The following is a 26,002-nucleotide window of genomic DNA, read 5'->3' on the forward strand; positions in this document are numbered from 1 at the left end:
GGAACACTTATCAGACACTGCGCCACACTTTTATATATAGCAAAAAACATCGCTAAACAGCAAGACACCGCAGACCTTACGGCAGCCCAGCCAGTACAATCTTCGAGTGCAGGGTCATGACACCGTTGTTGCAGTCAAGAACTTTAACAGACACAAAAACCCTTTGTAATAACGACTTATAATGAAGGATATTAACCCCGCTAGGTACAGAAGTAAATTGTGTTTACATGTTCTGATATACTTAAGGGCCATTACAATGATTGCATAAGGCTGTCCCGAAAACTATCCGTTGGAGGTTTAGTCCTTCTAAATTTTAACAACCGTTCTGTTTTGTAAATGAGACTTTAGTGAAAGAGCGTTAATTTTTGGAATGATTGTTGCGATTTTTAGCGACGGTGGTTATGGTGGAAGACAGACACTTTTGGCGCGAAGTGCCATATCGTGGACTTAAATATCCCAATATGACGCAACAATCATCATGAACACTGTCATGGTCCAGATATTTATTTTGTACGTAATGTATCGAATCTGCTCTTCTTTTGTTCGGTTGTAGCAACACAAGTGAAACAGGAACTCCCCATATTACCAGCGGTAATAGGTTTTGGTTAACTTTTGGTTTAAAGTTGATGACTTCCCCTGTGTTTTATATTACCTGCTACAATGCTCACCAAGTCTTTGTCACACGTTGTCGATCTAATGATTTCCAGGGGCAACATAAATTTGATTTTCACTATTTCGTATAATTTTCGACCGAATTTTAACATTTTAAATACTGTTATAGTGCATTTATTAAGAGGCATGATACTCTAAAAGTTCAGCACAATGAGCCAGACACTGGAGTTATAAACTGTACATATATATCTTGAGGCAGCGTAACTCCTGGCTTTAAACTTCCCGGAATTTATTCATTTAATATTTAAGGAAGAGAGCACTCCACACCTTCCAGCAAGCTCTACACAAAATTTGAAACCTTTTCGAAACTCTTTATCGTTGTCACCCCCAAAAAATAATGACAGAAAAAAGCTGAACGCATTCTATATTTTCGATGTTCGTGCACTTCAGCATCAGTCTTGACGTTTTAATTTATTATTTCTTTACTACCAACTCTATTCGCGAAGCATTTTGCAGACAGTGTCCGCATAAACCACTAAATGTACACTATGTGATCAAAATATACGGACACCCCCAGAAACACACGTTTTTCATATCAGGTGCATTGTGCTGCTGTCTACTGCCAGGTACTCCATATCAGCGACATCAGTAATCATTAACATCATGAGAGAACCGAATGGGTCGCTCCACGGAACTCACGATCTTCGAACGTGGTCAGGTGATTGGGTGTCACTTGTGTCATACGTCCGTACGCGAGATTTCCACACTCCTAAACATCGCTAGGTCCACTCTTTCGTATGTGATAGTGAAGTGAAAACGTGAAGGGACACGTACAGCACAAAAGCGTACAGGCCGACCTCGGCTGTTGACTGACAGAGACCGCCGACATTTGATGAGCGTTGTAACGTGTAATACGCAGACTTCTATCCAGACCACCATACAGGAATTCCAAACTGCAGCAGAATCCACTGCAAGCACAATGAGAGTTATGCGGGAGGTGAGAAAACTTGAATTTCATCGTCGAGCGGCTGCTCATAAGCCACACATCACGCAGGTAAATACCAAACGACGCCTCGCTTGGTGTAAGGAGCGTAAACATTGAACGGTTGAACAGTGGAAAAACGTTGTGTGGAGTGACGAATCACAATACACAGTGTGGCGGCCGACAGCAAGGTGTGGGTACGGCGAATGCCCGGTGAACGTCATCTGCCAGCGTGTGTAGTGCCAACAGTAAAATTCGGAGGCGATGGCGTTGTGATGTGGTCGTGTTTTTCATGGATGGGGCTTTCACGCTTTGTTGTTTTGCGTGGAAATATCAGAGCACAGGCCTACATTGGTGTTTTAAGCACCTTGTTGCTTTCCACTGTTGAAGAGCAATTCGGGGATGGCGACTGCATCTTTCAACATGATCGAGCTCCTGTACATAATGCACTGCTTGCGGCGGAGTGGTTACACGACAGCAGCATCCCTGTAATGGACTGGCCCACACAGAGTGCTGACCTGATTCCTACAGAACACCTTTGGGATGTTTTGGAACTCCGACTTCGTGCCAGGCCTCACCGACCGACAAAATCGATATCTCTCGTCAGCGCAGCACTCCGTGAGGAATAGGCTGCCATTCCCAAAGAAACCTTCTAGCACCTGATTGAACGTATGCCTGCGAGAGTGGAAGCTGTCACGAAGGCTAAGGGTGCGCCAACACCATACTGAATTCGAGCATTAGTGATTGAGTGTGCCACGAACTTGCAAGTCATTTTCAGCGAGGTGTCCGGATCACATAGTGTACCTGCAAAATATCATTTTACAACACATAGTGCTATAAATGGCAATTCGATTCTTTAAATAACTCTGGGTGTGAGGTTACATTTTTATGTAGACTCTCTTCTCCATTAGCGAACTCAAAGGGAAATTTATAGTTTGTAGGAAACACGGGTTGTGAAATTCATGACATAACGGACATGTATTCTAAAAGTTCACAAAAGTGAGTTTAATTAATTTAAAACAAGTTATATGTTGGATTTCATCCTAAAATTAGATTGTAGTAGTTTCGATATGGAGTTTCGTGAGGGTTCTTAAACAAAATTTTAAAAAAGCTACAGCAATGCGTGGTGCTGTCATGATCGAAAGAGTAAGGAGGTATTTTCTGATTTTTGCAAATAGGCTATTCTTGTCAGAACGTGAAACATGTCGCTTCTGTAATGTTTCTCCTTTCGTTTTATTAACGTAATGGTTACTAATGTTATGGTATGGTGTTCTGATATGAAATTACTCATCTCACACACTCACGGAAAAAAAATCGAAACACTATGGAGGGTTTGTGCGACATAAACGGAAGTTTGCAGGAGTGTTTCTCAGCTGAAATAAGATGTTATTCAAATTTCGCGCCAGTCGCATAAGGATGGCGCTAGTAACGCCAATATGAGGATGTAAATCAGGTTTTCTTTAAATACACGCTGTAACGATCGTACCTTGGAGATTGGGCGTGGTGAGTCGATGTTAGTCAAGAATGCCTTTAAGGCGATAGAGACGACGTTATGAGCACGTCACCGAGTTTGAACGAGGTCGTGTAATAGGGCTACGAGAAGCTGGAGGTTCCTTCTGTGATATTGCAGAAGGACTTGGCAGGAATGTAGCCACTGTATACGACTGCTGACAGCGGTGGTCACGAGAACGTACGGTCACAAGATGACATGACTCCGGACGCTCACATGGCACTACAGAGAGATAAGACCACCGTGTTCGGCATACGGTTCTGGCGGACCGTATTGCATTTTCAGCAGCAAACTGAGCAGCACTTGGCACCATAGTGACACAATGAACTGTTAAAAATCGGTTACTTCGAGGAGAGCTCCGAGCCAGACGGCCTCACTGATCTCAAACCACCGCCATTTTGAGACTTCAGTGGTGTCATGCGAGAGCTCACTGAAGGCCGGGTTTGAGATCTGTTGTGTTTTCTGATGAAAGCTGGTTTTGCCTCTGTGCCAGTTATGGCCGTTTATGGTCAGAAGGAGGCCAGTTAAGGACTTGCAACCAACCTGTCTACGTGCTAGATACACTGTAATCACACTTGGAGCTATGGTCTGGGGTGCGGTTTTGTGTGACAGCAGGCGCATTTTCGTGGTTATCCCATGCACCCTAACTGAAAATTTGTACCTTAATCTGGTGATTAGACCTCTTGTACTGCCATTCGTGAACAGCATTCCAACTTTTTTTCCAACATGATAACGCTGGTCCACATTCCTCTGTTATAACCCAACGTGCTCTACAGAGTGTCGAATTGTTTCTTTGGCCTGCTCGATTACCAGATCTGTCTCCATTTTAGAAGAGATGGAACGTCATTGGAGGACATCTCCAACGTCATCCACAACAGAACTAACCGTCCCTGTATTGACCGACCAATTGCAATAGGCATGGAACTCAGTCGCACAAACTGACATCCAGCACTTGTACAACACAATTCATGCACCTTTGTAAGCTTGCATTCATCATTCTGGCGGGTACATCGGTCATTCATGTATCAGCATTTAACATTTGACATGAATAATCTCGCCTTACATAAAGCTGTAGTCTTGCACTGTTAATCAACTAAATATATTACCTAGACGAATGAATTCCCGAAATTTCATCATCCTACATTAATTATTTTTTGATGTTACCAATTTTGCACCTATACGGCAACATACTGGGGTCACCCGTGCTTTGTAGCTGGCCTACTCGTTCCGTCGGCAGCTTCCGTCGACGCGGTGTGTAGCGCGATGTATGGAAAGCGAGTGATCGATCGATCGACGGTCCGCGTGTCTGAGGCGGCCCTTCCCCCGCTGCTACGGGGGACAGAGCCGTAGATCCGGTCGCCCGTCACGCCGGCCCGTCATAACTCAGACCTGCGAGCGGCGGCGGGCGGCGCCGTGTTTTGTCATGGAAATCGGACACGCATCTGCGTACACAAACAATGGCGGCGACGCATCGGAACGTGCGCGTTTTGCATACCGCGCGAGGCGGCACCAACGGCGCATGCGCCGTAACGCGCGGCCGCCGATCGCAGCAGACAGCTGACGGCGTCGCCAAGGCAACTGCACGCACGCCCCGTCGTGGGGTCGACGAAATGATGGCGGTCGTTTCAGATCGCACGAAAGCGGCAGGTGGCGCTGTTCAAGTTCTGCCGCGTGCATCGCGTGGGCTGGTCACAGTAATATGAGAGTCGAACGGCTCATATCAACAGTCGCGCAGCAATCAAACTGACAAGATAAGGGGGAGGCAGAAATACAAACTGTTTCGGAAAGTTTCTTCCGATTTAGCAAGACTGTATCCTCCACATGAGTGGACCCCGAAGAAAGTTTCAAATACTAAGATCGCTGACAAAGCATGTGCTAGTTTTAGGTAACCGGCTTCGGGAAGACTATGTTGCCATCTTCGGATCTGCAATACAACAGAAGCGCAATTGAAAGAATGAACAGTTAACTAGCGTGATATAACACTGATATATAACACAAATATTTTCGTTTATGTAAGAACAACACATTTAATGCTTTATAACATTACATGATTACACCCTCTTATCCATCAGTTACACCCCATTATAAGTCTCGTGAAATACATTAGAAATCGGCATGACACACATAAAGACATACTACGTACAAACATCATACAAATGTGCCAGTTGCGAGTGCTGACACACATCGACAGCTGACAACAGACTGACAACTGCCATAAACATTCTCGTATATTAGCCTGTGTATTATTTTTGCCAAATAAGCATCCAGATATCGGATGAAGTTTTCAGTTGTATTAATATATTACCCTCTTTATTGATTTTATTGAGACACTACAGTAATTATCATTGTTTTTCTTTGGTTGTGTCAAAATAAAGTTAGATTTAATATGCATTAACTGGTTTAAATGGCTCTTAGTACTATGGGACTCAACTTCTGAGGTCATTAATCCCCTAGAACTTAGAACTAGTTAAACCTAACTAATCTAAGGACATCACACACATCCATGCCCGAGGCAGGATTCGAACCTGCGACCGTAGCGGTCTCGCGGTTCCAGGCTGCAGCGCCTAGAACCGCACGGCCACTTCTGCCGGCTGCATTAACTCTGTCATGACATAAAAAAGTAGACACGTAAATGTTGAAGCTATTTTTGCATAGTAATCGGTTCAGCTACATGTTGCTGTGTATTATGTATGCACTCGTAGCCTAATACACATTCAATTGGTTTTAACAGTGTACCCAGTTTAAAAGAAGTATCGTATGTTAATTTTAAAGATAATTGAATTATTACATCCCGATCTAGTCTTGGATATAATAAAATTTTAGCTTCATGTCTGTTACTATTAGATGTGTGTAGAGAACCTAACCAAATGTCTACTGGCTTTTAACAGTGTAATTTTTTAAAATTATAGTTTTTTTAAAAATAGGTTACTTTATAAAAATGATTTTTAGAGATATTTTCAAAATCCTTATGTTGTCTGATTTGGCTTGTATATGCTGTAAATAACAACTGGATTTTATTTATCATAAGACAGTGGTATAATATATCAACGATTGTGTCCAATGGAAGACAATGTTATCGAATCACACCACCACAGTACCGTCTGCTGGGCTCATGTGACAGAATTTTTCCGCTGATTCTGTGAGTTGCCAACTGTCGATATGTGTGAGCACTCATAGTCTGCGCATTAGTACCGTGTTTGTATATAGGATGTATTTTAAATTTAACATGCCGATTTCTAGTGAATTTCATGACACACACGCACATTTTTAAAAGAGTTTTGCATCACCTCGGTTCCGAGACTTCCGGAACCTATACAGAAAATTGGAATAGAGATCAACATAAACATTATTTCCGCCCTTTTTATTGCTCATGAAAACCACACATTGCGTGTTGTACCACCATACAGCGAGACCTTCAGAGGTGGTGTCCAGATTGCTGTACACACCGGTACCTCTAATACCGAGTAGCACGTCCTCATGCCTTGATGAATACCTATATTCGTCGTGGCATAGTATCCACAAGTTTATCAAGGCGCTGTTCTTCAAGATTGCTACGCCCCCAAAGGCGATTCGGCGTAGATCCCTCAGCATGGTTGATAGGTCACGTCGTCCATAAACAGCCCTTTTCTATCCATCCCAGGCATGTTCGATAGCGTTCATGTCTGGAGAATATGCTGGCCACTCTTGTCGAGCGATGCTATTACCCTGAGAGCCGTGCGTGGCTCGTGTTCTCGCCATCATGTATTTTATACCCTGTTTTTAATGTACTTCCACCTCATTACGTTAATTTAAATTACTACTGTCACTGAGCTGCTGCTTTGTCTGACCGTGAGCGGCGTTAGCAGCGCGAACCGATATATCCCCTCTCGTAGTATCTTTGCTTGACTGCTATTAGTTAGCGGTCGTTGTCTGTCGTAGGTTCTATCTCACCCTCTATGGCCGTCCTATCGCCCTCACTCCCACCCTTAAGTACCTTGGCGTCACCCTCGACCGCCGCCTCTCCTGGATTCCCCACCTCCGGACAATCCAAGCCAGGGCACGCTCCCGACTCAGTCTCCTCAAGCTCCTCTCCAGCCGTATGTGGGGTCTGGACCCCTCCACCATCCTCCACACCTATAAATCCCTCATCCGCCCTATCCTTTGTTATGCCCATCCGGCTTGGATCTCCGCCGCCCCCTACCTTTTATAAATCCCTCCAAATCCTTGAACGTCATGCTCTCCGCCTCGCCTATTGCATCCGTCTCCCCTCCCCCAAGCGGATCCTGTACTATCTCATCCCCTTCCCCCACCTCCTCCTTTTCCTCGAAAGGATATGGATCCTGTACACCTCCCGCAAACTCGATCCCCCTCACCCGCTCGTCTCCCCGATCCTCTCCCACCCCCGCCCGCTGCCGCGCCTGTATTCGCACGTCCCACCCGGTCTCCATCTCTCCACAAGGTGGCTTCCACCAGCTCCCCCTCCCTGATGATGCCCTCCTCCCTTCCATCTACCCCTCCTACCAACTTTGATCCTCCCGCCCTCCTCCTGTGCTTGCTCCTCTGGGCACCCTCCCTCCCTTCTCTCCCTTTTCCCTCCCTCCTCCATTTCTCCCCCCTCCTCCCCCGGGCTTCCCCTCCCCTGTCCCTCTCCTCCTGCCCCCATCTCCTCAGCCATTGGCATCCTTGTTCTCCCCTCTCCCCCACCTCACCCCTGTTCCCCTCTTGGCAGGTCCCCGGACTCGCACACGCTAAGTGGATATTCGCGCGCCGGAGATCACCGCCATCAGTGTTTCGTGTGTGCCGTCATGTTTAGTGTTCAGTGTTCACCGTCACACTCCATCGTTCACCAGTGCCATCGTCTTCCTCAGTGTTTGTGCGTCGTGTCAACAGTTCGTAGTGTGGATTGTCATCGAGTGTGAACGGCTTCATGTTTTTTTATGTTCATGTGTCTACTGTTTTTTCCCGCCGTTTTTCCAAGTGATGTCTCTTCTCTGTTTATATCATTGTACTCTCTTCGGCTGAAGAGCGGCGTCTTGTGCTGCTGCCAGCCTACCTGTTCCACAGGTTTTAAAATTACAATAAAGGAAAAAAAAACCTGTCGTAGGTCAGTTAGGGTCGGGAGTTCGGGTTGCGAGTTCGCGCCTGCCAGTCAGTTGGAACGTGTCTGGAGCGCAGTCCGCACCTGCCAGTCAGGAGTTGGAATGCGGCAATAGTGCAGTCGGGTCGGAGTAGCAGCGAGGCCTGTGTCGACATGGCTCGCCCGACCATTGCCGCCACGCATCACCTGAGCCGGGCCACGGTCTTGGTGGATCGTCGGTCGGTCGCCCTACTGGCCGACACGTTTTGGCTCGCCGATCGCTCATGAGTCGGCTGTGTTTGTGTGCATCGACTCCCGATTTGTTTTCGTGTGTGTTTGGTTAGTGTTCGGTATCGTTCAGGTCTTGGTGCAAGTGTTTGTCCGGTTGTGTGTGTAATTGGCGTTACTTCGATTTCAGATGTTGTCGGCATTCTGAGTTCAGTCGGTCGGTTGGTGCGGACCAGAGATCGTTCAAATGGTTCTGAGCACTATGGGACTTAACATCTGTTGTCATCAGTCCCCTAGAACTTAGAACTACTTAAACCTAACTAACCTAAGAACATCACACACATCCATGCCCGAGGCAGGATTCGAACCTGCGACCGTAGAAGTCGCGCGGTCCCGGACTGCGCGCCTAGAACCGCTAGACCACCGCGGCCGGCCGCGGACCAGAGAGGATATATATATATATATATATATATATATATATATATATATATATATATATATATATATCGTGTTACAAAAAGTTACGGCCAAACTTTCATGAAACATTCCTCACGCACAGATAAAGAAAAGATGTTATGTGGACATGTGTCCAGAAACGCTTAATTTCCATGTAAGAGCTCATCTTAGTTTCGTCAGTATGTACTGTACTTCCCCGATTCACCGCCATGATTTCATACGGGATACTCTACCTGTGCTGCTAGAACACGTGCCTTTACAAGTACGACACAACATGTGGTTCATGCACGATGGAGCTCCTGCACATTTCAGTCGAAGTGTTCGTACGCTTCTCAACAACAGATTCGGTGACCGATCGATTGGTAGAGGCGGACCAATTCCATGGCCTCCACGCTCTCCTGACCTCAACCCTCTTGACTTTCATTTATGGGGGCATTTGAAAGCTCTTGTCTACGCAACCCCGGTACCAAATGTAGGGACTCTTCGTGCTCGTATTGTGGACGGCTGTGATACAATACGCCATTCTCCAGGGCTGCATCAGCGCATCAGGGATTCCATGCGACGGAGGGTGGATGCATGTATCCTCGCTAACGGAGGACATTTTGAACATTTCCTGTAACAAAGTGTTTGAAGTCACGCTGGTAAGTTCTGTTGCTGTGTGTATCCATTCCATGATTAACGTGATTTGAAGAGAAGTAATAAAATGAGCTCTAACATGGAAAGTAAGCGTTTTCTTTCTTTGTGTGTGAGGAATGTTTCCTGAAAGTTTGGCCATACCTTTTTGTAACACACTGTATATTGGGTGACTACAATTCGAGTGCACCAACGGAATTTTCCCCCTTGTGGTAGTTTGTTTTCTGGTTACCTGCCCTGGCCACTAACGTTATTTCAGGCAGCGTCCTTTCTTCACCTGTTGTCGCTGTCCAACATGGTGTGTATTTTTCACAGCTAATACATACCCCATTGTCGATTATCACGTCGGTAATCTTTCCGGTTTGTGTTCTCATGTACTGATTGACGGGAAGCAAGTCGTTGTGTCGGACGGCCCGTGGCTGTCTCCTCGTTGGGTTCCGACGGATCAAGTATAGTTGGGCTCACCACCTGTCTCACCTACGTGGCCGGCCGCTTGTGGCCGAACGGTTCTAGGCGCTTCAGTCTGGAACCGCGAGACCGCTACGATCGCAGGTTCGAATCCTGCCTCGGGCACGGATGTGTGTGATGTCCTTAGCTTAGTTAGGTTTAAGTAGTTCTAGGGGACTGATGACCTCAGATGTTAAGTCCCATAGTACTCAGAGCCATTTGAACCATTTCACCTACGTGAACGAGGGAAGACGGACCTCCCTGGAGGCCTTCTGAGTGCCACCGGTGTTTACTTACCTGTTTTCAGCTATTTTAAATTTTAGGCTTATGGTTATTTGTTTGTTTTCTTAAAATTTTGCAAAATTAATTTTTAAATTTATCTTTCAAAATGAAACACTGCGGCCTTCTGTCTTTATGATAATACATTTTAAAATTTTGAATTTTAATTGTGGCCCTCAGCCATTGGAATTGCACCTTGCATATGTTGCTTCTTTAAATTATTTTATTGCTATCTTAATTGGATTTTTATCTTGTTAAGATTTCTTGTTGGAGGCCTTCAGCCGTGAAAGAGTAGCATTCGGTAAAGGTTCGTCTATGTGCCGTTTTGGTTGTAAAAGTTATTAAATTACAATTAGAAGGCGAAACTGACCACTATTTGGCCCTTTCCACAATCCTATTACCTGTTCTGCCAGCGGGTTTAGCGGGCGTATCACCCTGAAGAAGTCATTCACAAGATGTGCACGATGGGGGCGCGAATTGTCGTCCATATGCTGCCAATAAGATTGTACTGTCCGTCGGAGGACGGCCTTCACGTATCGTACAGCCGTTATGGCACCTTCCATGACCTCCAGCGGCGTACGTCTGCCCCACATAATGCCACCCAAAACAGCCGGGAACCTCCACCTTGCTGCACACGCTGGACAGTGTGTCTAAGGCGTTCAGCCTGACTGGGTTGCCTCCAAACACGTCTCCGACTATTTTCTGGTTCAAATGCCTCTGAGCAGTATGGGACTCAACTGCTGAGGTCATAAGTCCCCTAGAAATTAGAACTACTTAAACCTAACTAACCTAAGGACAACACACACATCCATGCCCGAGGCAGGATTCGAACCTGCGACCGTAGCGGTCGCGCGGTTCCAGACTGTAGCGCCAGAACCGCTCGGCCACCAGCGGCCGGCGACTATTTTCTGGTTGAAGGCATATGCGACACTCATCGGTGAAGAGAACGTGATGCCAATCCTGAGCGGTCCATTCGACATGTTGTTGGGCCCATCTGTACAGCGCTGCATTGTGTCGTGGTTGCAAATATGGACCTCGCCATGGACGTCGGGAGTGAAGTTGAGTATGATGCAGCCTCTTACGCACAGTTTGAGTTGTAACACGACGTCCTGTGGCTGCACGAAAAGCATTATTCAACATGGTGACGTTGCTGTCAGCGTTCATTTGAACCATAATCCGTAGGTAGCGGTCATCCATTTCAGTAGTAGCCCTTGGGCGGTCTCAGCGAGGCATGTCATCGATAGTTCCTGTCTCTCTCTATCTCCTCCACGTCCGAACAACATCGGTTTGGTTCACTCCGAGACGCCTGGACACTGCCCTTGATGAGAGCCATTCCTGGAGCAAAGTTACAATGCGGGCGCGATCGAATAGCAGTATTGACCGTCTTGGCATGGTTGAACTACAGACAACACGAGCCGTGTACATCTACATCTACATGACTACTCTGCAATTCACATTTAAGTGCTTGGCAGAGGGTTCTACGAACCACAATCATACTATCTCTCTACCATTCCACTCCCGAACAGCGCGCGGGAAAAACGAACACCTAAACCTTTCTGTTCGAACTCTGATATCTCTTATTTTATTCTGATGATCATTCCTACCTATGTAGGTTGGGCTCAACAAAATATTTTCGCATTCGGAAGAGAAAGTTGGTGACTGAAATTTCGTAAATAGATCTCGCCGCGACGAAAAACGTCTTTGCTGTAATGACTTCCATCCCAATTCGCGTATCATATCTGCCACACTCTCTCCCCTACTACTTGATAATACTAAACGAGCTGCCCTTTTTTGCACCCTTTCGATGTCCTCCGTCAATCCCACACTGCGCAGCAATATTCTAACAGAGGACGAACGAGTGTAGTGTAAGCTGTCTCTTTAGTGGACTTGTTGCAGCTTCTAAGTGTCCTGCCAATGAAACGCAACCTTTGGCTCGCCTTCCCCACAATATTATCTATGTGGTCTTTCCAACTGAAGTTGTTCGTAATTTTTTTAACACCCAGGTACTTAGTTGAATTGACAGCCTTGAGAATTGTACTATTTATCGAGTAATCGAATTCCAACGGATTTCTTTTGGAACTCATATGGATCACCTCACACTTTTCGTTATTTAGCGTCAACTGCCACCTGCCACACCATACAGCAATCTTTTCTAAATCGCTTTGCAACTGATACTGGTCTTCGGATGACCTTACTAGACGGTAAATTACAGCATCATCTGCGAACAACCTAAGAGAACTGCTCAGATTGTCACCCAGGTCATTTATATAGATCAGGAACAGCAGAGGTCCCAGGACGCTTCCCTGGAGAACACCTGATATCACCTCAGTTTTACTCGATGATTTGCCGTCTATTACTACGAACTGCGACCTTCCTGACAGGAAATCACGAATCCAGTCGCAAACTGAGACGATACCCCATAGGCCCGCAGCTTGATTAGAAGTCGCTTGTGAGGAACGGTGTCAAAAGCTTTCCGGAAATCTAGAAATACGGAATCAACTTGAGATCCCCTGTCGATAGCGGCCATTACTTCGTGCGTAACCTCCTTCCTGGTGGAATGACTGGAACTGATCGGTTGTCGGACCCCCTCCGTCTAATAGGCGCTGCTCATGCATGGTTGTTTACATCTTTGGGCAGGTTTAGTGACATCTCTGAACAGTGATACAATATCCACAGTGAACGTCTGAGGAATTATGGGAATTGGGGTGATGCAAAACGTTTTTTGATGTGGATATATTCGGTGTAACATCGCTCTCTGTACTGCTGAAAAATATGAAGTATTTTTATAATGCATAAAATATAGTTTTATGCTGTATGTCCCAAACGGAAAATTTTTTGTAGTATTATGCTAGTTAATTGTTTATTCCGTCGATTTCAGTTCAGTTCTATTGCAGATCCGAAGATGGCAATATAGACTTGTCGAAACCAGTTACTGAAATCTTACAGATGCTTTACAAAAGATCTTGTGGTTTGAAAATTTCTTTAGTGTGCATACTATTCCAGATCGCCCCAGCGCTGACACACTGCGAGGAATGCGTATCTTCCACATGCAACAAGATAGAAACTTACGGTAAATTTTTAGCTCAGACAATGGCCTACAAAGCTGTTTTTCTTTTTTAAAAAAGACACACAGAAATGTTTAACTTGCGCTGCACCAGTGCACCGGACTCGAAACCAGACGATAGTAAACTCGGCCCATTCTTTTGCGGGCTTGTCGGGAGCTCCTGCATTCACTGCTGTTGCTCCGTGGTGTCGCTGTTTACCCTAGGTTCTTGGAAGTGTTCCCACATCGACGAAGTCTTTCACACAAGCTCACTTACAAAAGTTACGTACTTTGATTTAAGTTGACCTTGGTAGCTACTTGTGCAAATTGGTAAACCTCTAGGGCAGATTGATTGTCGAGGTCGTTCATTGTTAAGAAATGTTCTTGCATCCAGGTGCTCTGTGCTGATTTGTTAAAATTTTCGGAATATTTTCACAATTGTAGAAAAAGCCAGAGCTCCAATATCACCAAGTACACGATTCCACCAATCGTCTCTTCCGCAAAGAAGATCAGGCCGCAAATTTTTCCTCGGGAAAGAGCGCAAAACACGAGAAGATATGGAGAAACTTTCTCGTGCTGGAGTATGTGAGTATGTGGGTGCTCTGGTCCTCATATCGTTTTGTTGTGGCGGTGACCTTTTCGAATTAAATCGAATATAGCCGGAATGACAAAACACCAACCGCGGAAGAGAATTATTCTCCGTGTCCATAGCCTGATCGAATTTACAGTACCCTGAATGTTTAAAATGGCAGTAGTTTACAAGAAAACGCCTTCTTGCTTGTTCCACGCGAATTTTTATCTTATTTGAACACCCAAATGTGTTTCGCTTTTTAAAAGTCGTCTTCGGTAGGCGTCTCGCAATTTTCCTAAATTTTTCTTTTCCACGTATAGGGCTTTACATTTTAAAAAAGAAGTGCACGGAAATATTTTGTAATACCTTAGTTTCTCCCTGAGTATACAGTGTTCAAATAACGCACGGGAACGCAGCCCGGTGGCATTGTCGCCAGCCGCCATCCTGTCAATTTCAAGGTAAAACTGCAGCAAGCAAGTGCTGTGCAAGCGAATTTAGAACCTCAGTTTTGCAAACGAAATTAAATTCACTTTTACAGCGCTTGCTTGCTGCAGTGTTGCCTTGAACATCACAGGGTGGTTACTTGTCGAAATATTGGCTGTTGTCGACAACGTTTTGTTATAAACTGAAAAGGTTTTTAAGATAAAACATCTCGTTCATTATTTGAAAACGTGTTTTGGTAACATAATGTTACGAATATACAGTGACTGTGGGGAAAAGTACAGATTTTGAACCGACGTTCCGCATGAGCAAACACTGCATTTTTCTCAAATAATGAATTACGCGTTTACGTTTGCCGCCTACACATATTATACGTACATTAAAGACTCCTACCGTGATTCTCTATTTGTATGTGTAGGCTAATCACAGGAACTACTGTAGGGTTTTCAATACGGTTTTCAGTAACACATAGACTCATTTACGAGGAATGTTCATGTACACAGTATAATTTGTTACCGCTACGCCAGAGAAGTTGGTCATGCCATAGCTCACAGATACTTAGTGCAACCCACGCGAAGAGGGGGTGGGTCGCTAGCCTTATTAGTGAAAACCGTATCAAAATCTCGACTATAGTTCCTGAAATTAGCCTACACATGCAAACAGAGAAACGTGGCGGAGGAGTTTTATTTATAATATCCATATACACTCCTGGAAATTGAAAAAAGAACACATTGACACCGGTGTGTCAGACCCACCATACTTGCTCCGGACACTGCGAGAGGGCTGTACAAGCAATGATCACACGCACGGCACAGCGGACACACCAGGAACCGCGGTGTTGGCCGTCGAATGGCGCTAGCTGCGCAGCATTTGTGCACCGCCGCCGTCAGTGTCAGCCAGTTTGCCGTGGCATACGGAGCTCCATCGCAGTCTTTAACACTGGTAGCATGCCGCGACAGCGTGGACGTGAACCGTATGTGCAGTTGACGGACTTTGAGCGAGGGCGTATAGTGGGCATGCGGGAGGCCGGGTGGACGTACCGCCGAATTGCTCAACACGTGGGGCGTGGGGTCTCCACAGTACATCGATGTTGTCGCCAGTGGTCGGCGGAAGGTGCACGTGCCCGTCGACCTGGGACCGGACCGCAGCGACGCACGGATGCACGCCAAGACCGTAGGATCCTACGCAGTGCCGTAGGGGACCGCACCGCCACTTCCCAGCAAATTAGGGACACTGTTGCTCCTGGGGTATCGGCGAGGACCATTCGCAACCGTCTCCATGAAGCTGGGCTACGGTCCCGCACACCGTTAGGCCGTCTTCCGCTCACGCCCCAACATCGTGCAGCCCGCCTCCAGTGGTGTCGCGACAGGCGTGAATGGAGGGACGAATGGAGACGTGTCGTCTTCAGCGATGAGAGTCGTTTCTGCCTTTGTGCCAATAATGGTCGTATGCGTGTTTGGCGCCGTGCAGGTGAGCGCCATAATCAGGACTGCATACGACCGAGGCACACAGGGCCAACACCCGGCATCATGGTGTGGGGAGCGATCTCCTACACTGGCCGTACACCACTGGTGATCGTCGAGGGGACACTGAATAGTGCACGGTACATCCAAACCGTCATCGAACCCATCGTTCTACCATTCCTAGACCGGCAAGGGAACTTGCTGTTCCAACAGGACAATGCACGTCCGCATGTATCCCGTGCCACCCAACGTGCTCTAGAAGGTGTAAGTCAACTACCCTGGCCAGCAAGATCTCCGGATCTGTCCCCCATTGAGCATGTTTGGGACTGGATGAAGCGTCGTCTCACGCGGTCTGCACGTCCAGCACGAACGCTGGTCCAACTGAGGCGCCAGGTGGAAATGGCATGGCAAGCCGTTCCACAGGACTACATCCAGCATCTCTACGATCGTCTCCATGGGAGAATAGCAGCCTGCATTGCTGCGAAAGGTGGATATACACTGTACTAGTGCCGACATTGTGTATGCTCTGTTGCCTGTGTCTATGTGCCTGTGGTTCTGTCGTGTGATCATGTGATGTATCTGACCCCAGGAATGTGTCAATAAAGTTTCCCCTTCCTGGGACAATGAATTCACGGTGTTCTTATTTCAATTTCCAGGAGTGTAGATATTTGTACAATCTGGTGGAGCTTCGCTGCTCTCAGGAGTTGGGGCGGCTGTTTACTGTTTTTCCCGCCAGATACCGCGTGTTATCGTAAACTACTACAATTTAAATACAGCTCCTGCGATGAATGGTCACCACAAAAAAACGTTGTACACTTTTTGTTTGTTGCCGTCGTGAACAGCTTATACCAACTGAATCCTATGTGGTCGGAAATATAAACGTAGCTGACATTACTAGTAGACGTAAGTGTGCTAAGCGCAACACCGTTGAAAGCGCTCTCCGTCCTGAACGAGCACACGAGGACGAGCTGTGGATTCCCTATTACTTAAATCTTAGCCCGCTAGTGTGCTCTAACAGACTTGGAACTTCTTACTTGAGTTTTTTATGATATGAAATTCAGGCGGTTGCTGCATGCACTGACTGCCTACTGTTACCAGCTGTTCGATTCAGCGGTTTGGAGTTCAAAAACTTGGGTTTGTCGTAAGCTTCTGTAGCAAAGGAGGTTATCTGCTTCAGCACAGATGGTAAAAGATATATATACACACACACAAGCACTAAGAAGTTTTCCCCACCGTTACAACAAAAATGTGCTGCTTGTTTTAGTTCCGGCACTATACACATTTCCAACTGTTTTCTTGCACCATAAGTTCAAGTACTTCCATTACGAAATATCCACCGAAATAGGCCAATAATGAAAGCTTAACAGTACTGAGACAGCCTTGCTCTTGGGACCAGATTTATAATCTGCCTCAGTAAAGTGTTGACTACTAACGAATTTGACACCGAATTTAGTGTGAAGTTTTATCTAGAAATCACTCGTAACCACGTATTTCTTATGTCATTATGAAACGGAGATTCTTGTGAACATGTGACACGAGGTTTTCCTTTTTCATTCTTACCCAACGGCACACAGCATTACGGCATCTGTAAGCTATAATGGGTCTATTTCAGACTATTATTTATCACAGAAACATAGTATCAACGTACTTTCAGCACAAATATTCAGTGTTATAAGCAACACGCACAACAGTAGTACGAAAGTATATACTATAAAAATACTTTGAACATTATGTATTCACTGTACTACTTACGTTCTTTAAAAGCTAACTGCAGTAGCCGATAATCTTCAAACACAATAAATCCGGGAAATCATAAATTACGTTTTCTCCATTCACAACCTATCGTGCAAGTGTGATTTGAATACCAAAATTCCACAGTCCAGAAATCCCTGGAGAACCGTCGGTGTGTGACGCTACGTGCGGGAGAAATTAGAAGGCTTCACCAACACGCTCACCTCCATATAATCCCTGAAAGTGCCGAGGCTGTCACAGCATACTAGCTGGTGCCATCGTCTAAAGCTCTGAGCTGTTTGGAGCCCAGGGCCGCACTCTCTCTGAAAATCACGTCGTGCAGCTGCAAACTGAGTTGCATCTGTTCACCTGAAGAACGCAGAACGCCTTTTCTCGCTGCTAGAGTTGCGCTCTACGGAAACTGCGGCTCGATACACAAATGACGTAGCAAATGGTAGGGTTACCGTTACCATTGACAGCACTCGTGGGGAAAGAAACATAAATGAATGTGTAACAGAGAAAATGGGTGCCGACGACTTCTCTTTGTTCGGTTTTGCACGTAATTAGATCCGCAAATAATTCAGTATTACTCTATCGCAATCTGAAGAGCCAAAGAAACTGGTACACCTATCTAATGTCGTGTAGCGCCCCTGCGAGCACGCAGATGTGCTGCAACACGGCGTGGCATCAGCTCGAGTAATGTCTGAAGTAGTGCTGAAGGGAACAGACGCCGTGAATTATGCAGGGCTCTCCTCAAATTCGTAGGAGTGCGAGGTGGTGGAGATATCTTCTGAACAGCACGTAGCAAGGCATCCCAGACATGCTCAATAATGTTCATATCTGGGGAGATTGTTGGCCAGCGGAAGTGTTTAAACTCATAAGAGTGTTCCTGGAGCCACTCTGTAGCTATTCTGGACGTGTGGGGTATCGCATTGTCCCAGTGCAATTGCCCAGGTCCGTCGGAATGCAGAATGAACATGAATGGATGCAGGTGATCAGACAGGATGCTTACGTTCTTGTCCTGTGTCAGAATCGTACTAGACGTATCAGTGGTGCAGTATCACTCCAACAGCATACGCCCCACACCATTAAAGAGCCTGCACCACACCAGCTTGAAACTCTTCTGCCGACATGCAGGGTCCATGAATTCATGAAGCTGTCTCCATATACATGTCCATCCGCTCGATACAATTTGAAACGAGACTCGTCCGACCAGGCAACATGTTTCCAGTCATCAACAGTCCAATGTCCGTATTGACGGGCCCAAGCGAGACGTAAAGCCTTGTGTCGTGCAGTCATCAAGAGTACAGGAGTGGGCCTTCGGATCCGAAAGCCCATATCGATGATGTTACGTTTAATGGTTCGCGCGCTGACATTTGTTGATGGCCCAGCATTGAAATCTGCAGCAATTTGCAGAAGGGTTGCACTTCTGTCACTTTGGACCATTCTCTTCAGTCGTCATTGGTCCCGTTCTTGCAGGATGTTTTTCCGGCCACAGCGATGTCGGAGATTTGATGTTTTACCGGATTCTTGATATTCACAGTACACTCGTGAAATGGTCGTACGGGAAAACCCCCACTTCATCGCTACCTCGTAAATGCTGTGTGCCGTCACCCGAGCGCCGTGTTCTGCCTTTTTACATATCTCTGCATTTCAATACAGCCGGCCGGTGTAGCCGTGTGGTTCTAGGCGCTTCAGTTTGGAACCGCGCGACGGCTACGGTCGCAGGTTCGAATCCTGCCTCGGCAATGGATGTGTGTGATGTCCTTAGGTCAGTTAGGTTTAAGTAGTTCTAAGTTCTAGGGGACTGATGACCTCAGATATTTAGCCCCATAGTGCTCAGAGCCATTTGAACCAGAATTAGACACTGACGATTTCGATCTTTCACGAGAATAACTATGTAGAACAAAAATAAATTGAAATATCAGCCAACCAGTTACAAATAAAGCTTTATTGGCAACTGGTTGCCTGATTTTTCATTCTATTCTCAATTACAAAGTTTCTGTTTCGCAGCCATATTTAAGATTTAGAACAAAAATGTTCCTTAGGTTACACAATCTTTTGTATATCCTCACTCTGTTTCTAGGCGGTTCACTGCTTTCGGTTTATGGGGGACTCCAGTAAGACAAACAAGCAATCGACCGTCTGGTAGGTATGCAACAGGCCTAACGTACTGATAATGTGGGTACAGCCTTAACCGACCAAGGTTACTAGGAAAACTACCGTTGTTACGCCTACTTACGTTTGTCTATAGTATCCTACGGTAGTTTTAAAACTATGCTTACTGTGTTATCGCCTGTGGCGTACTTAGGGGAATAAACTTCGTGAGCGAGCCGGACAGCTGCAGTTGGGAGACCCCCACCAGCAACCATATGAATCGAAAAATTATCAATGTTCCCCATGCAAAGTCTTAGTTTCGTTGCGCAACTTAAAATCCATCTGAAGTTTTTACCTTCATTCATGTGAAAGTTATACTCTTGTGAAATCGCTAAATTTTGTTGAAATATTACGGCACAAAAAAAGACTTCTATAGAGATAAATGTCTGGTGAAGCGACACGTGACTGTCGTCGATTGGTGGGACCCATGCTAGTGGACTCTGTTGAAGTACGTGTCAGATTGCGTGGGTTCAAATGGTTCAAATGGCTCTGAGCACTATGGGACTCAACTGCCGAGGTCATTAGTCCCCTAGAACTTAGAACTAGTTAAACCTAACTAACCTAAGGACATCACAAACAGCCATGCCCGAGGCAGGATTCGAACCTGCGACCGTAGCGGTCTTGCGGTTCCAGACTGCAGCGCCTTGAACCGCACGGCCACTTCGGCCGGCTGTCAGATTGCGTGCAATGAATACCTCTGCTCTAAGTGAGCTTATATGAAGTTACATTTTATCACACAGTAAAAAGATGTGGGATAATTCACAAAACATCCTAATTTTTGCCGGCAGATACCACTCCCTACAGTAACACGCATACTCATTCACAACACGCGACATCCAAATTACATACACAAAAGTTTTTTACTGGGACATTGGGGAACATTGACCAAGAAATATACTAAAACTACACCAATACCCCGGTTCCGCCTAAGGATTTTTGAATGTTTTCTGTTGTGTCTAGACAAGACAGCCTAGACACAATGAGAGGAAGCCGAAAGGCACGCGCTTAAACTCACGCAGGCTGGCGTGAGGTCTGAAACAGGATACGTAATGAATGCTATAAAGAAAAGTACGTAGCTTCTGGAATACTTAACTTTAATCCACATTTGTAGAACATCGCTCTTGATGATACATTAATAGAATCTCAATTTCAATTGAATACGGCGCCTTGCTAGGTCGTAGCAAATGTAGCTGAAGGCTATGCTAACTATCGTCTCGGCAAATGAGAGCGTATTTGTCAGTGAACCTTTCCTTGCAAAGTCGGCTGTACAACTAGGGCGAGTGCCAGGACGTCTCTCTAGACCTGCCATGTGGTGGCGCTCGGTCTGCAATTACTGACAGTGGCGACACGCGGGTCCGGCGTATACTAATGGACCGCGGCCGATTTAAAGGCTACCACCTAGCAAGTGTGGTGTCTGGCGGTGACACCACATTTTCCTTAGTTGTTACGTAAAAGCTTAACAGCTGGAATTCGTAAGCACATCCCCTCTATTCTCCATTCCCCGTTACCAGCTCGCCTGGTAAGTGACTGAAAAGAACTGCGACGCTGTAATGGGTCAAACTCAAAATAGCCCAATTCCTTGGAGTAGAGAATGAAAAGTGAAAAAAGGCACCTGGTGGTGATATATTGCACGTATTAAGCAAATTCTCGATTTCACTACTTTACACAAACAAACAGATTTATGAAGACACATTACACTTTCATAGTTTTGTCCATGAGATACTGTCCTAAAGATAAAAAGTAAAAGTAGACTTCCAGTCTCCCTGTTTCGAGCACGGTTTTTGGAAGCTGCATCATATCCCAAATATTCCGATGTGGAGCTCACTCCTCACCCCAACCTCCCCCCCCCCTCTCATCCCCCTCTGCAACCGACGTATCTTGTGTATGTTATCAGTGCAGTACGTGAAACCAACCACTGAGTTTGCTCTTATGATCTGTAACGACATCATTGGCAAGATACTGTACTTCATAGAAATCTGTTTCATGTCCTTCTGAAGCTGAAAAATGGACGAAACGTGTCATTGAATAACTAAAATATTTGTCGTCCTGAAAAACAGTTAAAACTATTTCTCATTTTATCTGCTCACATTATGGATCTATTTAAGATATCGTAATTGTGTTTCCACCCAAATGACCTGCGATGAAGTATTCTCATAATAACGCATAATCTTTTGTCATGACTAAAGTACAGAATTATCAACTTCGCCGTTTCGAATGGTAATATAGTGATATCTGCTATTAGAGCGTAAAAACATAAATTCAACTGAGTGTTACTCGTTGAAATTCGAAACATTATTTCTAAGAAATTATAACAATTAGATCTCAGGATTTATTTATATAAGGAGGGAACTGATGTGTTTCAGTCATGACTGTCCCAGATTTCTGGTACAGATTTTCTCTTGTGACAAGTAACGTCTTATTCCAGGATTAACTGAATTACATATAGTCGAAATAAAAATAAGTTAATACTGACTTGCATAAATAAGAACTTATGTGCTATCTCTTCATATAAAGATTAACTCTTCGCGGAGTTTGACGATTCAAAATTACAACGCATACAACGTTCACATAAAGGAAAGGTCAACATCAGCAACAAAAGCAATTTAAAACATCCAACAGCCTGAAAAGCTTTCATTAAAATCGGCAATGCCACTATTTAAAATGGTCAGAGCACAAATACACCACCGGCCACTAAAATTGCTACACAACGAATATGACGTGCTACAGACGCGAAATTTAACCGACAGGAATAAGATGCTGTGATATGTAAATGATTAGCTTTTCAGAGCATTCACACAAGGTTGACGCCGGTGGCGACACCTACAACGTGCTTACACGAGGAAAGTTTCCAAAAGATTTCTCATACAGAAACAGCAGCTGACCGGCGCTGCCTGGTGAAGCGTTGTTGTGATGCCTCGTGTAAGGAGGAGAAATGCGTACCATCACGTTTCCGACTTTGATAAAGGTCGGATTGTATCCCATCGCGATTGCGGTTTATCGTATCGCGACATTGCTGCACGCGTTGGTCGAGATCCAATGACTGTTAGCAGAATATGGAATCGGTGGGTTCAGGAGGGTAATACGGAACGCCGTGCTGGATCCCAACGGCCTCGTATCACTAGCAGTCGAGATGACAGGCATCTTATCCGCATGGCTGTAACGGATCGTGCAACCACGTCTCGATCCCTGAGTCAACAGATGGGGACGTTTGCAAGACAACAACCATCTGCACGAACAGTTCGACGACGTTTGCAGCAGCATGGACTATCAGCTCAGAGACCATGGCTGCGGTTACCCTTGACGCTGCATCAGAGACAGGAGCGCCTGCGATGATGTACTCAACGACGAACCTGGGTTCACGAATGGCAAAACGTCATGTTTTTCGGATGAATCCAGGTTCTGTTTACAGCATCATGATGGTTGCATCCGTGTTTGGCGACATCGCGGTGAACGCACATTGGAAGCGTGTATCCGTCATCGCCATAATGGTGTATCACCCGGTGTGATGGAATGGGGTGCCATTGGTTACACTTCTCGGTCACCTCTTGTTCGCATTGACGGCACTTTGAACATTGGACGTTACATTTCAGATGTGTTACGACCCGTGGCTCTACCCTTCATTCGATCCCTGCGAAACCCTACATTTCAGCAGGATAATGCACAACCGCTTGTTGCAGGTCCTGTACGGGCCTTTCTGGATACAGAAAATGTTCGACTGCTGCACATTCTGCGGATCTCTCAGCAATTGAAAACGTCTGATCAATGGTGGCCGAGCAACTGGGTCGTCACAATACGCCAGTCACTACTCTTGATGAACTGTGGTATCGTGCTGAAGCTGCATGGGCAGCTGTACACGCCATCCAAGTTCTGTTTTTACTCAATGTCCAGGCGTATCAAGGCCGTTATTGCGGCCAGAGGTGGTTGTTCTGGGTACTGATTTCTCAGGATGTATGCACCCAAATTGCGTGAAAATGTTATCACATGTCAGTTCTAGTATAATATATTTGTCCAATGAATACCCGTTTATCGTCTGCATTTCTTCTTGGTGTAGCAATTTTAATGGCCAGTAATGTAGCAACTTACGGGCTCCACACACACTGGGATAAATCAAAGATGAACGACTTCGTAACGTTACAGAAAGTCGGGAAGGCAGCTCTTTTAAGACTGGCTCCTATCTTAACGAAAGAAACCTTGTTCGTAAAATACATCAGAATGCAGATGCTCCCACCAAAAACCGAAGCTTACGAAAGCACTCACTAAACAGTCAGAGAAAAACGTAACTCTGTCTGGAACGTCTTCTATTCAACCGACGCCATAATGACAGACGCCATAATGACAGAAGAATGGACACAGGCAAACTACGAACTCCGACGTGTAGTAACACGACACACATGGTTATCGCCTGAAATTTGCTGAAACAAGAAATTCTACCATGATAATGAAGACTGCATCTGTGGACTGAACACTGGAAATTTCCACTTAGGTGAGAAAACTCATGAGATATCGATTTGTGGTGTCAATGTGGCGTAGACAAGGAATGGAGTAGCAGTGCATTGGCGAAGCTGTCATTTGTACTCAGAAGATTAACGTGAAACGGTTTCCCACGAGATTATGTCAGCACGACGGCAATTAACATACTTTGAATGCGGAATCGTAGTTGGAACTAGGTGCATGGAACATTCCATTTCGTAAATCCTTAGGGAATTCAATGTTCCGAGACGCACGGTGTCAAGAGTTTGCCGAGAATACCACATTATTGGCGTTACCGCTTACCGCGTACAAGTCAGTGGCCGGCGGCCTTCCCTTAACACCAAGAGCAGCGGCATTCGCGTAAAGTTTTCAGTGCTAACAGACAAGCAACACTGTGTAAAATAACTGCAGAATCAATGCGGGACGTACGACAAACGTAGCTGTTCAGACAGTGCGGCGAAATTTGGCGTTAATGGGCTACTGCAGCAGACGATGAATGCGAGTCCCTTTGCTAACAGCAAGATATCGCCTGCACCGCCTCTCTTGGGCTCGTGACCATATCGGTTGGACCCTAGACTGGAAGACCGTGGCCTGGTCAGATGACTCCTTATTTCATTTGGTAAGAGCTGTCCGCAGGGTTCGAGTGTGGCGCACACCCCATGAAGCCATGGACCCAAGTTGCTAACTAGGCACTGTGCAAGCCGTTGGTGGCTCCATATTGGTGTGGGCTGTGTTTAAATGAAACGGACTGGGTATTTTGCATATTTGGCTACTTGGAGACAATCTGCAGCCATTCGTGGACGTTATTTTCCAAAAGAACGATGGAATTTCTGTGGATGACAATGCACCCTGTCACCTGGCCACAGTTATTCGCAGTTGGTTTGAAGAACATTCCCAACAGTTCGAATGAATGGTTTGGCCACTTATATCGCCCGACATGAATCTCATTGGACATTTATGGGAACTAACTGAGACGTCAGTTCGTGCACAGATCCTGCACGAGGTAACACTTTTGCAATTGTGGACGGTTATAGTGAAAGAATGGCTCAGTATTTGTGCAGAGGACTTCCAACGACTTGTTGAGCCGATGCCTCGTCGAGCGCCTGCATTACACCGGTCAGAAGGAGGTCCGACACCATATTAGGAGGTATCTCACGAGTTTTGTCACCTCAGTGTATCACGTACATAAACAAAAACAGGAAAAGACAACGTTGATAGTAAAAATAGCACTTCAGTGATGTAACTCAACTTTGTGTTTGTACATTTTGCATACTTCCTTTAGTAATAGGAAACGGCAGAATCTAAATTTACACAAAAGTATAACCGCATATCTTCTCGACCAACCTTGTTATACAATATTAGAAAAAAAATCATTATTTATTGTACCATTGCACTTTGCTCCATTTGTCGTCTCGTCCGAAAGTGTGATGTAACAGTACACGTGGGCTTACCCGGTTATGATCTGTGCATTTGTTAGTGGCCTACAGGCTGTGGCCTAGTTTCTTTGTCTGCGCCGTAACTGGTTTATCGCTCTGAATACATGGAGGTGCCGAAGTAATATGGAAGTTGCTTCGGCCAGCAGAGTTTTCTGGCAAGTGCCGCCGAGTGGTGACCGTGTCAATGGACCACTAGAGGAGGGAGCGGAATTGGTTAAGGCGATGAAAACGGCAGGGAAGCGGGAGGGGATTGAGGGAGTGGGAACGGAGAGTACGGCCGGAACTCTTGTGGCGCCAGGGACGAGCAGCGGGATGGAGATGGCAGGGAGAGGCTTCTCAGCAAATGAGAACTGGCCCAGAAGCACGAGCTTTACTCTGTCTCACTGACGTGAGAGAGGCGCGAGGGAGCTTTCGATTCTGTCACATACCCCATACTGGCTGTCCGCATGCAGCCGCTCGATACAGCGTCTCATATCGCAGGGCCTTT

This window comes from Schistocerca nitens, chromosome 2 (assembly GCF_023898315.1).
Source record: "Schistocerca nitens isolate TAMUIC-IGC-003100 chromosome 2, iqSchNite1.1, whole genome shotgun sequence".
In the NCBI taxonomy this organism is placed as follows: Eukaryota; Metazoa; Arthropoda; class Insecta; order Orthoptera; family Acrididae; genus Schistocerca; species Schistocerca nitens.